Source organism: Castor canadensis, chromosome 7, assembly GCF_047511655.1.
Source record: "Castor canadensis chromosome 7, mCasCan1.hap1v2, whole genome shotgun sequence".
In the NCBI taxonomy this organism is placed as follows: Eukaryota; Metazoa; Chordata; class Mammalia; order Rodentia; family Castoridae; genus Castor; species Castor canadensis.
This window is the reverse complement of record NC_133392.1, coordinates 29,023,151-29,041,321: the sequence shown is the minus strand read 5'-3', so window position 1 is coordinate 29,041,321 and position 18,171 is coordinate 29,023,151. Positions and strand designations below refer to the sequence as shown.

At 39.5% G+C, this 18,171-nt stretch overlaps 2 non-coding genes across 2 annotated transcripts; one reads left to right on the top strand and one right to left on the bottom strand.

Annotated features, from left to right (window-relative positions):
• Positions 1–1,214: 1,214 nt before the first annotated feature.
• LOC141425350 (small nucleolar RNA SNORA51) lies at positions 1,215–1,347 on the top strand. Its single transcript, XR_012450410.1, has one exon. It is a non-coding gene; the product is annotated as a small nucleolar RNA SNORA51 (small nucleolar RNA).
• Positions 1,348–15,025: 13,678 nt separating this feature from the next.
• On the bottom strand, positions 15,026–15,133 carry LOC141425239 (U6 spliceosomal RNA). The gene has a single exon (XR_012450323.1). It is a non-coding gene; the product is annotated as a U6 spliceosomal RNA (small nuclear RNA).
• Positions 15,134–18,171: the final 3,038 nt, after the last annotated feature.

Sequence of the window (18,171 nt, the reverse complement as noted above, 5' to 3'; positions counted from 1 at the left end):
GCCACCACGACCAACTTTAATTTCAAAAACTCTAAGTCTTTTTTTTTTAATCAGTTGATTCCTAATTCTTCTATTATTTATTAGTATTTCTTTTCTATTTCATCTGTTCTCATAAAATCCTCTGGTCACTCACTTTGTCTAGTTTTCCTAGACTTGCCTCCTGACCATTTATTATGTTATTTCTTATTTTGGAGTGTCTAATTTTGAGCCTTTAAAATTTTCCCTAAATTTACATCGTCTATGAAGTTTTCATCAAAACTTTATATTAAAATGTCCAGAGAAAAATGTTTGCAACACAATCCAAAGAACATGTATTATACATTAGTAGCTAAAGAATTGATAATATTCATTGAGTGTTTATAGTATCAGCTAGGCATTGTTCTAAACATTTTATGCAGGTACTATCCCACGTCATCCTCAGAAGAAACCTATGATATTGTGCCATTGTTATCACCATTTTAAGGAGATAAGGAACTGAAGCAAAGAGAAGTTAAATAACTTGTGCCAGAATTCTCTGCCAGAAGGAAATGCTAGAGTTTGGATTTAAACCCAGGCAGTCTGGCTCCAGAGCCTGCCTACACACTTTATCCCATCTCAAAAGCTGCTCCAAATGTGGGAAGTAAATGTAGGCTGTTCCATGGAATCTGGGTTAGAAGATCTGATTTCACACAAAAGGACAATAAGTGTAGGAAATTAGAGATTATTCCTTTTTGCTTTCTCAAATTTCTCTGACTAGTCTTACTGGACTTTTCTTGTTTAAGGCTGAGGCCCATGTCTTACTCATCTTTGCATTTCTAATCCCTGGTACAATGGTAGGCCCGATGGAGACATTTTATAAGTATGGACTAAATAAATAAATTCAATGTAATGAGATAAAAATAAATAATAGTTGCAATTCTGTTCTTTATAAATTCTATTTAGCTATAAACACTCTAACCATATCACTATCATGATTAAATAATGCTTATAAAGAATACTATTTTTTTTTGGTGGCGGTACTGGGGTTTGAACTCAGGGCTTCTCATGCTTGCTAGGCAGGTGCTCTACCATTTGAGCCACTCCACCAGCCCTAGAGTACTTTTTTTTTTTTTAGCAATAGATGTATTTTGAAAAGAATCATATGTAAATTGAATCATGTTTTACATTATGATATTTGAGAGTCTAGGTAAAATTTCTTGAAAGAATTAGTAAAATAACTGCTAAAACTTTACAGAGACCTCCTGGTGCTTACCACAGGCTGTGTTCTTACACTGACTGAATAAATAAAGAAAGGAAAAGTAAACCTACCCTATATGTACTTCAATCCAGGACCTGGGCCTGGCCTATATTGTGAATGGGAAGACATGGATAGGAGGAAAAAAAAAAAAAACTTTAACAAATACTAATAATCTATAAACATGAAACTTCAAAATTTTTTGAGAAGAGAATATATTAAAAATAGTCCTTTTATATGCACATGTGTATATATATACTTATACATGTATAAATGTTTTTCAATTTATATATGTATATATGTAAATGCATAAATGTCCCAGTGATGCTTCCATTTATAGGAACCTTTTAAAATTTTTTTGAAATAGGGTCTCCTTTGTAGCCCACGCTGTCCTTAACTCACAATCTTCCTGCCTCAGCTTCCTAAATGCTGGGATTGCAAGCATGTGCCATCATGGCCAGCTCCTTTTTCTTGTATTGTACACATAATATACAAAAATAGTCATTAGTATGAATAGTTCATGCTTGCATTTTTGCCTGACCCAGTCTCACACATTGAAGACAAGAAGGGGGTAAGAGTTCCTTGATGTGAGTCTCTTGAAGTATCAAATTAAGCAGAAGGTAAATTCTGTATATCCATAATCATGTAATATTACATAATGGTGTTATGGGTAGTGGTCTTCAAAAGACCTCAGGTCCTTGTGTCTCCCAAACAAAGACCTGAACAGAGGCCCAGATTGCAAAGCAGTAGCAATGTTTTATTGAAAAGTAAATAAAGAGCAGTGGGCTCTGGGTAACTGACATAGAACCCCCAATCTTGGTTTAAAGAGCAATTTATAAGTTGTACAGCAAATGGTGGGAAAAATGTGGGCAGTCTTTGCAGGAGGTGCTGGGACAATTGACAGGTTTGGTTGACAAGGTCTTATTTAATATTCTACGCATGTGCTTATGCTGATTCCCACGTCTTTAATTGTATGTATGAGATGCGATCAAGATTCATAAAGTCTTAAGTAGAGGGCTTTACCTCTACTTAAGGTCAAATTGAGAACAGATTCTTCTTTACTCAGTATGTGCCATTTTTTATCTGAACCAAAAGAAGATACTTCCTGATTTTTTGGGGAACTTACAGCTGCACAGGAATTTACAATTGAAAAGGAATTTACTATTGAGATGTTTAAGGGTAGTATTGGGTGGGGATAAAGTGGAATTCAGCATGAATTCCTTTTGCTGAAGAGGGTGGGGTCCCATGTTGGGTTCTTTCCCTGCCTCAATGGGAAGAACACATTTAATAAAATTTGTTTGAAATCTAGGAATAAAAATTAAACAAATGTGAAGGAGTTGGAGATTTTAAATTAAAACTCTATCCTATTATTTGTTTTAAAACATCTTTGCAATTTAATGTCTCAGTATGTAAAATGGAAATCCTTGGAGTAGAAAGTGTCATTTGACAGTTGTTGAAATGACAGGAGACAGTCAGGATTGTCTTGCACACCATTGGCTTCAGCCCAGGCACTGTTACAGTAACAAGTGCTTAAACTGCTTCTGCTGGAAAGCACTGACTCCTTACTTGGCTCAAGAGTTAACTAAAACAGGAGAAAAACTTGGCATCTCTGCCTCCATTTTGTTCTTATTGTCCATTGCTCGGAGCCATTCTTGCCTGCAGCCACGTTGGAATCAAGGAAGGACAGGAATAATTGATAATATCTTTATGACAAGGGACTGAAACTTCCCATAAGGAACAGCAGAGACTTTCAGGACAGACCATCCTCCAAATAAGGACAATTACCTATAATGATGAGGCTGCATCCTAGAGCAGGAGTAATTATCTCATCAGAACCAGTTTGGTCCCTATCAAGTGATGACAGTGATATCTTCTCCAGAACCCCTCTCGAAACCCTTGGACAGAGATAATGGTCAGCCAGAGCACATCTGTGACTGGGACTGTTTAACTATGCATATTTTGTCTTCTGCCCCCAGTTCTGTTCACTTAAATCTATAGCTCATGTCTATACCATGAAGGTGAGCTGAGTGCTTTCTCTGCCTCTTCCCATGGAGTGACCCAAGCCATAAACTTCCTTTCTTTGTCTTCATCATGCCTGTGTATTTGGCATCTAGGGGCAAGTGGCTGGACCTGGTATAAGGAATCCCAGACATTTGGCCCTTGGGTCCAAAATTCCAGTTTCATCACTAGATATTTATATTTCTGTCAAATGAATGTCTCCAACTGTTTTTATAAAACATTTATAAACATCAGACAATGTGTGTCATAAATTCAACAAAGTATATAATGTATAGAGATCACTTATACTTTTTTCAATAACTTCTTTTAAAGAAATGAATTTCTGGGCTGGGAATGTAGCTCAGTAGTAGAGTGCTTGCCTACCAAGCACAAGGGCCTGAATTTGATCTCTAGTACCACAAGGCAAAAAAAAAAAAAAAAAAGAACTTGAAAGAAAGTTTCCTAAATTTATTACCTACTATGATACTTCATTTTATGTCCACTTGAATGAACCATGGAGTGTCCAAATATTTTTGGTTAAATATTATTTCTGTGTAGTTGTCATAGTGTTTCTAGATGAGATTAGCATTTGAATTAGAAAACTGAATAAAGCAGTTTCTAATATGGTGGGCTTCAACCAATCCATCTAAATGAAAGGCTAGTAAGAAAGAATCCTTTTCTCTGCCTGTCTTTGAGCTGAGATATCAGTCTTCTGTCTTTACGCTTGAGAGTTAGACCATTGGCTCTCTTGTTGATCAAGTCCTTAAGGTTGGCTCAGAATTGACTCCATTGGCTTGCCTAGGTTCCTGCTTGCTCGATGCAGATCTTGATTTTTCTAATTCCATAATTATATAGGTGAATTCTTGATAGTAACTCAATCTCCCTTCCTCATCTCCTTCTCTTTCTCCATATAAACACATCTTTTAATTTTGTTTCTCTGTACAACACAGACTAATACACCTAGCGAATAAAAGAAATTTTATTTTACTTTCTTTAGCTTGATTTGCTTACATTTCAAAAACTCTTTATTATTTGATGAATCACAAAACTTTCTGAAATGCATCTCTGGGAGACACTCCTAGGAAGGTAGTGTAGTGTTCAGAAAGAAGTGCTTGGGAGTCAGACTGGTGTGGCTTCAATTCTGTCCATGCCACTTACTAGCAGTGTGACTTGATCAGTCATTTATTTTCTTGAAATTTAGTTTTCTTATTTGAAAGTAAGGCTACTCACTCATGTCTCATCAGGATATTGTAATAACAGCTAAAGCACCAGCGTAGTGCTGGAAACATTAACACTCACTTTAATGTTTGTTCCTTTGATTGAGGGATGGAGGATGGAAAATCATAAGATCAAGTCAACTTACCTCAATATGCCCCAAATAAGTCTAAAGTCTAAAATAAGATGAAAATTTTATCCCTGACAAAATAATGTGGGCTGTGTCACTTAGTTGTCCTTCACAATGCTATCCTAATATTATGATTTTCATTGTAATTTTACTAAGAAGCTTACAAGTACTAGCTTTCAGGAACAGAATGAGGTCTAGCAGCTTACCAACACACAAATGACAAACTGGGATTCAGGTCAGCACCCAAGTTCAAAATCCCTCCAGGCATAGGCAGCCATGCTTCAAGTTCCTTTGAAGAATGATACACCAGGTATAGTGAGGGTGCAAAGCAAAGAGAAAACACTGTTTACCTTCAATCTAGAGGGTAAATAGAAGATAAAGGTTGTGGAAAATATGAATATATATGCAATATACATTTACAATTATAATCCTTTCGACTTGGCTCAAAGTTTACTTCCAAATGACATTTGCTTTGATCATTCTGTTAAATACTGCAGCCTATCCCTACCAAGACCAGCCTGAGCTACATATTGAGATCCTTTCTTAAAAAACCAAGGGCTGGGCTGGCGGAGTGGCTCAAGTGGCAAAGCACCTGCCTAGCAAGTATGAGGCCCTGAGTTCAAACCCCAGTGCTGCCAAAAATTAAAAAAACAAAAAAAACCAAGGAATGGAGATTTACCTCAGTGGTAGAGCATTTGCCTAGCATTACAAAGCATTGGGTTCAATCACTAATACCTCAAAAAAATTCAATTCTGGGGACTCCAGACAAACCAACTGGAGGAAGAAAGAGAAAATCATCAATTAATAAATCATAAAAAATTCTCAGATCTGAAGAACAAACATTTCTCAATGAAAAATTTAAAAAGAAAAGAAAAAAATATAGCTGGATGCAAGTGGTTCATGCCTATAATCCTAGCTACTCAGAAGGCAGAGATTAGAAGGATCGAGGTTCAAAGCCAGCCTGAGCAAATAGTTCGTGAGATCCTGCCTGGAAAAAAACCCATTACAAAAAAAAAAAAAGTGTTGGTGGTGTAGGCCTTGAGCCAGTATTGCAAAAAAAAAAAAAAAGAAAGAAAAAAAAGGATAAACATTTCTCAATGTGAACAGTCCACCAAATAACCTTTTTTTTCTTTTATTATTCATATGTGCATACAAGGCTTGGGTCATTTCTCCCCCCTGCCCCCACCCCCTCCCTTACCACCCCCAAATAACCTTGATAATGCATGGAAATGAATCCAAACCGAGGCACATCAAGAAATTTGGGAAAACTGGAGACCCAGAGTATCTTGAAAACACTGTTTTCTGTGGCTCAAGTGGTAAAGTGCCTGAGTTCAAACCCCAGACCCATCAAAAAAAAAAAAAAATGGGTAAGCAAAAAAGGGAGTAGCCAAGAAAAAGCAATGGAAAGGATCCAGGAACAGAGGATCTGACACAAGCGAGAACAAGGAATCACTTGAATCACCCTGCTAAGCATTTCCAGAAGAAGGGCTGTGCAAACAGGTTCAGAGAGCACACAGTTCAGGGTGGAGCAGGTGAGAGGGTGTAGGAGAGACTGCTTCAGGACACTGAGAATGACAGAATACCTGATGTGACTAAATATATTGTGAAGAGATATAGACAGTTGATAAAGAGATTGAATTGATTTATTGATAAATACACAAAAGAAAAATCCCACTGTTATTTCATTGAAAGGAAACAAAAAATTGTGCAAGAGTATATAACATGACTGAGTGCGAATAATATTTCATAGCTATAGTAATATAAACACTGACTACTGATAGGACCAAAATTACATACAACAGTATTTGGAGGACAAAGATAATGAACCATGCAGGTGACCATGTGAATGAGTATATGGTAGTGGTGGTAGTGGTGACAGTGAAAAAGATAAAATCCTCATCTTCCATGGTGAGAAGTCAAAGAATGTATAAAAGAGCTGAAAGCAGTAAGTGGCTATATATGTATGTCATTTAGAAATATAAAGGGAAATGTCAAAAGAGCCACCTAAAAGTTTCAAAGAGGTTTACCTGTGGGGAACACAAAATGGGTGAGGAGAGGAGGATGAAGTACTACTGTTGTTTAAGAAGCCTTATAAAACTATTTAGCTCTTTCAGTTCTGTGCAAGTGTACTGTAGGTATAAAACAAGGGAAAAAATACAAAGAACCTACAGGAGACCTTTCAAGTGAACACAACACATTGGACACCCCTTCCCACAATCTCTTGTGAAAACATTGTCTATTTCAGATCTCACCAAGCCTTCCCCCACCCTAGCTAACCCCATCCAACACCCAAAGAAAATTCTAAAGGAAAGGAAAGGGAGACTCTAGGTTAAGTCTAGGGAGTCTGCTCTGCCAGGGTCATGTTAGAAGTCCTGGGTCAGTTTTGTTGGCTGTCACCAGATGACTTCCTCCTTGGCAATGTAAAAGTTTTCTATAGAAGTTACAAGTATCAAAACCAGGATGACTCAATCCCTTTCCTTACTTTCTACTGAATATCTTGATACTAAACTCTAGATTTTAAATGTACCTCCTCTTCTCCTTTCTCTAGGTTCCCCTCCTCTAAAGGCTGGAATGTCCTAGAGTCCATCTGCCTTAGTGGGAATTATACTTGTCAAATCTTCAATTGGTAACAGACCAATTTTTTTTTACACTTTCACCTCACTGTGTGGCCTTTACCAGTGATAAAAGGCACAGATAATATTTAGGTGTGTGTATTTTTTTATGCAGAATATTGTCCTTTACCTATGAAATTCTAGAATATTTTCCCTTTTTTTTTCACTAGCTGTTCTACCCGTTCTGAGTCTAAGGCTGGCCCATGACTTACATATGAGAGCTGTTTTGAAGACAAAGGTGAAATGATGCTGGGAGACCAGGTATGCTCAACCATCGTTGTGTAGTATTCAAGGGGAACACTGTCATTTTAGATTAGTTCAAAACAAAACATTTAACTCTGTCCTTGGTGCTGCCCTGTACAACCCTCTTCACTGTGATAAAGAAGACATAGTTATCTTATTTTCAAGTGAATAAAACAAGAAGGAATATTTAATATCTTGAAAGAAAGAGCTGGTATTTAAAAAGCTCTCAATAGCTTTCAAAGTTAGGATAGATAGATCATTAAAATTTACTACAGACTGACACTCTTATGCTTATATTAGAAATATTCATTTCATAAACATGGAATAGGGAAGATTCAGGGTAACTATGCACATGAGAAAAAGTGTCTTGGCTAACTTAATATAAATAATGAATTAAAGGGATGTGACTAGAGAGTGACTTTCAAAAAACTAAATGCTTCTCTTTTTGCCCACCCAATATCATGGACAAGATTGTTTATGCTTTGTCATTTAGTGCACCTGTATTTGATAAGGATCTGCTTTCTGTGTGTCCAGCATGAGGAAGCTGCTATGACAGGTGGAGATCAAGAAAAAGAATTCAAGGATAGCGGGTGCCATTGGTTCACACCTATAATCCTAGCTATTCAGGAGGCAGAGATCAGGAGGATCACAGTTTAAAGGCAGCCCAGGTAAATAGTTCTCGAGGCCCTATCTCAAAAATACCCATCACAAAAAAGGGCTAGTGGCATAGCTCAAGGTATAGGCCCTAAGTTCAAGCTCTAGTACCAAAAAAAAAAAAAAAAAACCTCAAAAATATGTTACAACAGGTAACATTTTATATATGTTTATATATATATATTTTTTTCCCTATATGAAATATAGGGAATGTCAACAGTAATGTTAATTAACTACAACAGTGCTTTAATTTTCACTGTCCAATCATTTCACTCTGACTTCAGAGCTGCCCTATGAAATGGTAAGTCATTATTGTAAAGAGGAGAAAACTGAGGCTCAGAGAAGGTAAATCAGTGGTTCCCAAACATTTATACCCCTTTACACCCTAGAAATTATTGATGTATGTCACATTATCTACAAAAATAAAATAAAAATGAATGAAAGACCTAAATTTAAGAGCTACAATGATAAAACTCTTAGAAGACAACTAAGGCTAAATCTTTGTGACCTAAAATCAGGCAACAGTTTCTAAGGTATGACACAGAAAACACAAGCAACAAAATAAAAACCATGAGGGTTGAGGGTGTAGCTCAAGTGGTAAAACACTTCTTATTAGCATATTAGCAAGCACAAGGCCCTGATTTCAAACTCTGCCACAGTAACAAAAAAAAAAAAATTGGGTTGGGGGCATGGCTCAAGTGGTAGAGCACCTGCCTAGCAAAACTATGTAACTGATTTAATTATTTAGCAGTACTGGGGATTGAACTCAGGGCCTTGCACTTGCTAGGCAAGCACTCTACCACTTGAGCCACACCCTCAGTACAAAATTACATAATTTGGACTTCACCAAAATTTAAAACTTTTGCATTTTAAAAGAGACTTTCAAGAGAGTGAAGAAATTCAGCCAGGCACCAGTGGCTTATGCCTGTAATCCTAGCTACTCAGGAAGCAGAGATCAAGAGGATCATGGTTTGAAGCCAGCCCCGGTAAACAGTTTGTGAGATGCTATCTCAGAAAATCTCATCACAAAAAAGGGACTGATGGAGTGGCTCAAGTGGTAAGAGTGCCTGGCTAGCAGGTGTGAGGCCCTGAGTTCGAATCCTAGTGTTGCCAAAAAAAAGAAGAAAGTGAAAAAATTCACAGAATGGGAGAAAGTATTGCAAATTATTTATCTGACAGGGGACTGTTACCAGTATATATATGGAACCCTTACAATTCAGCAACTTAAAAAAACCCTGATGTTTTAATTATTTTGGCTCCAAGGAGCCCCTGAAAACACGTAGGGTAACCTCAAGGGTTCATGGGTCACACATTGGAAACCTGTACATGAAATGCCTCTCCCAAAGCTATGCATCTAGTAAATCCTGGATCCAATACTTAAAACTGGGTCATACTGACTCCCAGTCTAATGTTTTCTCCATTGCCCCATGGCATGACACAGATATGAAGTATAATGAGCACTCACTTAAAACCAAATAATTACAGGGTGGGGCTGTAGCTCAGAAGTACAGCGTTTGCCCAACAGGTACAAGACCATGGGTTTGATTCCCCCACTGAAAAAAAGGGAAAGATTAATAAAATTCCTACCACATGCCTAGTTAGAAATGCAATTAATACCTATCAACTAGTCTGAGCACTTCTGAGCACATCTAGTCTGGATCATAAAGATGATATGGGAACTTGAACTCAGGACTTCACACTAGTAAGGCAGGTGCTCTACAGCTTGAATCACACTTCCAGCTCCACCTGTTCCTTATTTTGGAGATAGGATCTTGCTTTTTTCCCAGGCTGCCAGCCTGGACCATGATCCCATTTTAAGTCTCCCATGGGCACATACCACTGTACCCAGTTTTTTTCCATTGAGATGGGGTCTTTCTTGCCTGGGTTGGCCTGGAACCATGGTCATCCAGATCTGAGCCTCCCAAATAGCTAGGATTACAGGCACAAGCCACTGTGCACAGCTGCACTGGGCATTTTTTAATAGCAATTAATATAATTTTACAACATACTTGGACATTTGGGGCATTGGGGTTTGAATACAGGGCCTTGTACATGCTAAGCACACTACCACTGAGCAACACTACAAAACCTACACCATTATTTTAACAACTGTATATTATTCCTTCAAATAACAGTTACAAAACTTATTTTACCCGAAGATCTTTGTCACATGTGTATTTACCTTTCCTGCTCCACCTTGGTGCAAGTATTTCTCAATTATATTACACCAGGGTTAGTCTTTCTTTTTTCCTGTTCCACTAAATCCTCTTTCTACCTACTGTGTTACTATTTCCCATCATCCTATTTTGAATTTATTAATCCATAATTCCTTCCTAGGTCAATTTACTCCCTAACTTCACTATAAACTCTTTAGATCTTATCTTTACTTCTCTTCCAAACTTCAGATCCTGATTTCCAAAAGCCTATTGGGCAATATGTCCACGTGCATGCACTTCTTACAACTCAAAGTCTCAAACACTGAACTCCTATTCCTTTCAAATATGCTTCTTTTTAAAACTACCTAAAATGCCTCCCTTGCAGTGACTCAGGCTAAAAAATTCCTCTAATTCCCCATCTTATCAATTAAGTGCTACTGATTCGGCTCCAAAACCCCTGTCACACGTGCCCTTCCTTTCCAGTCCCACCAGCACTCTCCCAGATTTGGAGGTTCCATGTCCCAAAGCCCCCATCTGACCTTCCAGCCCTAGTCTGGTCCCTTTTGTTCTGCCTTTGCCAACACAGTGCCTTTCTGCAACTTTCCATCCCTGCTTGACCTTATCACCTAAGAGGCCATATAGGCTCTCCGTGCTGGCTCTCACGGCCTCACACCACAGCCTTCCTTGCGGTGACATAAGCTGGAACGTTCCTAAATACTTTCTCATTGCTTTCCCGCACGCTCTCCCCCGCCAAGCCTCAGTCTCCGTTCTGCTGACTGCTGGCTCTGTCTCCTACGTGATGGGCGTGTGCACCACAGTAGAAGAGAAGAGAGAGGCGCCTGCCCACCGCATGCCAGGCTTAGCCAGGTCTCCCCACCTCCAAGGCAGCTGTGAAGCAGGGGCCACCCAGGCGTGGGGAAAGGGCTGCAGCGTGGGGCGCGCGTTGCCAGGCTGCAGGGGCCGCGCATCCTGATTGGACCGGGCGCCAGCGCAACAGCCAAGCAGCTGCCGATTGGCTACGCGGGGTCAGGCGCTGTGGGCCGATGAACGAAAATAACCCCGTGGCCGGGTGTGTGACCGGCAGTAACCCCGGCGGAGGGGCGGAGCTCACCGCCCCCTCCCGCCGCTGGCGTCCGCCCTGGCGGGGCGGGAGGAGGTGGGGGCTGGGCACGAGCTCCTGGTGGGCACCCGAGGCCTCCAGCAGGGCTGCTTCCTGTCCCTGGGGTGGCTGTGTAGGAGTTTAATGGGGTCCGGTGAGGACCGAGGTGTTGGAGGGCGCCGGCGCGGTGGTTTATGGGGTCGCAGGAATGGCCGCGGTGGGTGTGCCCTAGTGACCCCACGGAGGCGGCAGCCTGCCCTCCCGCTCCTGCTCACACTGCCCTGTTCTGGAGAAGGCGAGGCTGGAGGCTGTGGCTGTGAGAGTCCTGCCCCTAGAGGCCAGCTTCTCTCTCTGCCCGGGGACAAGTGTCTGGGGACAGGCTCTCCTGGAAGGAGGGGGAGGAAAGGGACGGACGTGCACACGTGAAGAATGGAGGGTGGCGCTGGGACATTGCTGGCGGGAAGGTAAAATGGCTCAGCCTCTGTGGAAACGCTTGGTGAGCGCACAAAAAGGGAAAGGTAGACTGACCATGTGACCAACAGCTCCGACCTGGTTATGTTCCCGATGAATTGAAAGCAGGTGAAGTCAAGTATTTGACGCAGAGGTGCATGGCTGCCAGAAGATGAGACAGCTCCAGTGTGCATCAGTGTATATTGGAAACTTTAGCTGTGGTGTACACATACGATGGGATATTAACCACCAATAAAAAGACATGATGTACTGAATTATGATGTACAAGGTGAATGAACACCCAAAGCATGCTGACAGAAGGAAACTAGAAACATAAGGCCATATATTGTACATTTTCCGTGTTTATGAAATACACAGAACTGGTAAATCCAATAGAGACAGAAAACTCACTGGTTGTTCCCAGGGGTGGCAAGATGAGGATTCACTGTTGAGTGGGTATGGGGTTTTCTTTGTGGTGACGAAAATATTTTAGAACTAGAACTGGTGGTTGCCCAATATTGTGAATGTATTAAGTGCCACATAATTGTTTAATTTAAAATGGTTAATTTTATGTTGTGTGAATTCCACTTAAATAAAATGTATGTCACTTAAATGAAGAAGCAAACTAAAAGGGAAGTCCTGGTGACCTGAATTCTCTTAAGAAAGAAATACAGCCATGAGCAATCCTGGGCCATCTGCCGCCTTTCACATCCACTTTTCTCCTTTTCTTCTAGTTGTTCACAGGTTTTTCAAGGACTGGCTTGAAATGGCCAAGACAGAGAAGGCTCCTTTGGTCCCTCTGAGAAGGTCCTAGCCTTGGCTCAGAACCACAGTGAGTCAGCAGAGCAGCATACTGCCCCTTTGTGAGTCCAGTGTGGCCTGGGTGTAGCAGACTGAGCAGGATGGAGGGGGTGGGGGGACAGACCTGGGTCACCAAAGGGAATTGTTCTGCCTCCAGCAACTGTAGGGTAGAGTCTCAGCTCAGAGCTGTGATTAGGGCTTGTGACATTTGCTCCAATATCAGTGTTCTGGAGTCCCGGCTTTGCCTGAGGCATTGAAAGTTAACTATAGGTCACAGAACATGACTTCCCTCCCTGTGACTTTTCCCACAGTTTATAGCAGAGATAGAACTTAAAAGAAGATGTGAGGTCTTCCTATCCTTTCATCCAGTACTGACTGTTTAGGCACAGGGAGACATTTCCAAAGGGGAAGACACCTTTGAAAGCTGTGAACTTGACAGGAGGGTGGATTATGATTTGAAGAGTAGACAGCAAATGTCAGATCGGCCTCTTTGATTTGAGAAGAGCTTAAAACTCAGGTGATATTGAACGCTAACATGGGTAACAAGGTAAAATGAGTTAGATTCTTGCAGAACAAAGGAAGCTTATGCAGGTTAACTGGGCGCAAGTTCAGCCCCCTGCCACTGTCAGTCAGGGAGGAGGGCCACACCACCAGGCTTTGCTTTTGGCCTTAAGAGAGATTTGGGCACAGCTCCTTTGTCCTCTACTCCACCCTCCGGATTGACAGGAGGTAAGGCCATGTTTTGGAACCAAAGCCAGATCACAGTACCACTACTCATTTTCTCAGAGCTTTTATCTAAATTCATGAGTCCAACTTGGGCTTTAACAGCACCTGCTGCCAATACAGTAGGATAAGATAATTTGCACTATACAGCGCTGCACAGCGCCCATCTATAGAAATGTTACTGATATTATTACTGCACCTTTCATGTATTTCCCACACTACAGAAAGTTTGATTTGAGTTTATACAGTGGCCCAAACCTCTTTCACTAATGTAGTATATGGTATCTGAATTATTCTTCCAACTTCTAGTTTATAGCAGCTGCCTTTTTTTTCTTTTTTTTTTTTTTGTTTGGTTCTGGGGTTTGAACTCAGAGCCTCGCATTTGCTAGACTGGGACTCTACCACTTGAGCCACTCCACCAGTCCTTTTTTGTATTGGATATTTTCAAGATAGGATCTTGTGAACTGTTTGCCTGGGGCTGGCTTCAAATCCCATAGTCCTGATCTTGGCCTCTTGAAAAGCTGGATTACAGGTATGAGCCACCATATCTAACAGCAGCTGCCTTTTGTCATGTGCTTAACATTTGTCCCCTTGAAGCTTGAGACTGGAGACCATAGAACAATATAATTAAGAAAATATACAGTGCTACCTATGATCAAATACTTTAATTTTAATCAGTACTTCTTTAGTATATTTGGGGCTGAATTTTAGCTACAACTAATGGTAAAAACATTAAAACAGGACTTTTTTCTCATATAATTTATAATTGAAATACAATTAATATAACACAAAATCATCCTTATTTGTTGTATAATTCAGCTGTTTTGAGTTTGGCAGTACTGGGGTTTGAACTCAGCATCACACTTGATAGACAGGCACTCTACCACTTGAGCCACTTGTGTTGGGTATTTTTGAGATAGGGTCTTGTGAACTCTTTTTCCTGGACTGACTTTGAACTGTGATCTTCCTGGTCTCTGCCTCCCAAGAAGCTAGGATTACAGGTGTGAGCCACTGGCAGGTTTCCTGATGTTTTTAGCCTCATGCAAGCAATACCGCAATCTAATTTTTGAACACTTCCATGACACAGGAACTCAGGCCTGTTAGAGATCATTCTTTGCTTTCTTCCCAACAGATCCTAGAAATTGCCAGTCTATTTTCTAGTCTTCACATTTACCTAACTTGGGCATTTCATATAAATGAAGGCCTAGCTCCTTTGTCCTCTTATGTCTGACTGCTTGGCCTTAGTTTTCAAGGCCTATTCATGTGATGCCATGTATTACTATTGCATTCTTTTTATGGCTGAATATGTCATTGATGAATATGCCACATTATGTTTAGCCATCTGTTGGACAGATACTTTTGTTCCCACTTTTTGGCTGTTATATATGTAACTATAAACACTTTGTACGCTTTTTTGTGTGGACATGAGTTTTCATTTCTCGTGTGTATTCCTAAAGATAGAATTGTTGGGTCACAAGGTACCTCTCTGTTTTCAACCATTTGCCAAACTTTTCAAAGCATCTGTACCATTTTACATTCCCACCAGCATGTAGAAAGGGTCCAGGTTCTCTACTTCTTGTGGTTTTAATTTGTATTTTCATGAAGACTAATAATTTTGGTCAGCTGTTTATGTGCTTTTGGTCATTCGTGTACCTTCTTTATGAAAATATGTATTCAAATACTTTGAGTCATATGTTGTTATATTTTCAGTACTAATCCCTTATCAAATATAAGATTTTTTTTCCCCATAGAACACTTTATGTGTCACCCTGTGCAGGGGCCATGCTAAGTTTCTCTGTCTTGTTCCATTTTTAATATATGTGGTGCCAAGGCAAGCACCAAATATAAGGTTTGAAAATGTCTTCTCCCATTCTGTGGGTTACCTTTTTAATTTCTTGATATCATCTTTTGAAGCACAAAAGTTTATATTTTTTTAACATTTTTATTAGCGTATATTAATTGTATGGGGAAAGCTCATAATTTTGATGAAGTCCAAATTATCTGCTTTCTTTCCTTTTTTTTTTTTTTGGTTATCCAAAATTATATTTTAATTTGAATTACAAGGCCAGCCAGACATTCAGATAAGAAATTCACTTTTCCTCAGGTAAAAGGAAAAACTTTCACAGCATTGTTAACAATTGTATACATCTTTACTTTAAAAAAGGGGGGGGGTTAAAAATTACATTAAGCGATAGGCACTGGTGGTTCACGCCTGTAATCCTAGCTGCATGGGAGGCTGAGATCAGGAGGATGGAGGTTCAAAGCCAACCCAGGCAAATAGTTGAGAAAATCCCATCTCTAAAATAACCAGAGCAAGATGGACTGGAGGTGTGGCTTCAGTGGTAGAGTATCTGCTTTGCAAGTACAAAGCTCTAAGTTCAAACCTCAGTCCCCTCCCCCGCCACAAAAAATCACATTGAGTAACTGCCTTAAGTAAAACTAAACTTTTATAACACTAAAAGAAACTATTTGCAGTATAATTGTTTTGGTAATATGAACATATAAGGTGATTCCAATTTCTAATGCAAAATGTTAACCTTGTATGTTTTCACATTGTTTCATTTAAAAACAAAAAGCCAGGGATGGGTATGGTGGTACATGGGAGACTGATGCAGAAGGATCTCAAATTTAAAGTCAGCCTGGACAAAGTTAGGAAGATCATATCTTAAAAACAAAAATAATAACAACAAAAGGCTGTGTCCATGACTCAATTGGTAGAGCTCTTGCCCAGCAAGTTTCTTCAACAAGTCTTCCACATCAAAGGCTCTATTGCTACTGTGTAATTGCCAAAGTAGAAGCTGTTTTTGTTGTCTAAGGTTCTGAACATTAACTTGGTAAGGAAACACTGTTTTCCACTTGGTATAATGACTGTTTTGACACTGCATCCTTATGCACAGGACTAGACCACAAGAAACAGTGCTCGCCACAGCTATGTCTGCCTTCCTACACAGCTAAGGGATTATCTTCTTGAGGAGATAAAATGCTTTCCCTATGTCCAGGAGAGAACAGGAACTGTTTCATACATATTCTTTTTTTTGGTTGTTTTTCTTTCTGTTTTGTTTTGTTTTTTTCAGCAGTGGGGTTTGAACTTAGAGCCTCATGCTTGCTAGGTAGGCACTCTACCACTTGAGCCATTCTGCCAGCCCTCACACAAATTCTTATAAAGACACCCTTGGGAAAACCAGCATTTGTAGACTTCCATTTAAATTAAACAGAATAAATCTGTATTTTCTGAAGTTTTTCTAATTGGCATTCTTTGTAGAAATTATCTGGGTTTTTTTTTTTTTTTTTTTTTAGTCTCTTGTGCTTTCAGTACCATTGCCTAATGTAATGGAAGGTGATAGAGATTTGCATCTATGTTTTCTTTTACAAGTTTTATAGCATTAGCTGATTCATTTTGGGTTAATATTTGTATATGATACAAGAAAGTGTGCCAACATTCCTTTGCATGTGAGTATCTAGTTGTAACATTTGCTGAAAAAAGCTATTTTTTTCTCATTAAATTGTCTAGTTACTCTTGTCAAAAATCAATTGGCCCTAGATATATGCATTTATATCTACACTCAATCCATTCCATTGATCCATCTGTCTGTCTGTTCTGAAGCCAGCAGTGTATCACACTATCTTGATTATTGACCGTTAAAGTAATTTTGAAATCAGGAAGTGTGAGGCCTCCAATTTTGAACTTTTATCCCATTTATTTTGGCTATTCTGGATCTTTTGAATTGCGCAATGAATTTTAGGATTAGCTTGTCAAGTTCTCTTTAATATTTTATTCTATTTAGTAGTACTAGGGATTGAACCCAGGGCCTTGTGTCTGCTAGGCAAGCAGTCTTCCATCAGAGTTTCTTCAAAAAGGAGTGAGAATTTGGTAACAATTGCAGTGGCTCTGTAGATTCAGCTTGGGGACTTAACAATGTTAAGTCTTCCAAACCAAGAGCATGGGATTTCCTTGTATTTATTTAGTCCTCCTTTAATTTCTTTCAATAGCATTTTGTAGTTTTCAATGTACCATACTGTATACTTGTTTTGTAAAATTTATTTCTATTTATTTTATTCTTTTTGATGCTGTTATAAATGGAAGTCTTCCCTTAAAATTTTTTCATTGTACATTTTTTTAATTGGGATACATTTGACATTTACAAAATGGAAGTCCTTAATTTTATTTTTAGTTTATAAAAATACAATTGATTTCTGTATATTGCTCTTGTATCTTGCTTACTGAACTCATTATTAACTCCGGTAAAAGTTGTATGTGTATTTTGTGTGTTTGCTTCAAGATTTTCTTTCTTTTTTTGTGGTACGAGGGCTTGAACTCAGGGCCTACACCTTGAGCCACTCTACCAGCCCTTTTTTGTGAAGGGCTTTTTCAAGATAGGGTATCACAAACTATTTGCCTGGGCTGGCTTTGAACTGTGATCTTCCTGATCTCTGCCTCTTGAGTAGCTAGGATTACAAGCGTGAGCCACCGATGCCCAGCTGCTTCAGGATTTGCTATATAAGTTATGTTACCTATACAGTTTTACTTCTCTCTTTCCAACCTGGGTGCCTTATCTTCTCCTGCCCTGGCAGACATTTTGGGACTATCCTGGTCCTTCTAGGAAGGGGGAAGGGATCTATGGCCACCAATATAAGGAAATTCATGTTTAGTTTCTCCATTATCTTACACCATTTTTTTTCTCTTTTGTCCCATGGTTAAACCTTGCCTGAACAGGATCCTAATCTCTTCATCCCTTCCCACAGAAAACATGTCAGAAGCAGAATTCACTGTCTTCCCCCCTTTTCCTCATTCTTTCTGATTTTTTTTGTGGGGGTGCAGGGGTAGTACTAGGGTTTGAACTCAGGGCTTTGAGCTTGCTAGGCAAGTGCTCTACTAC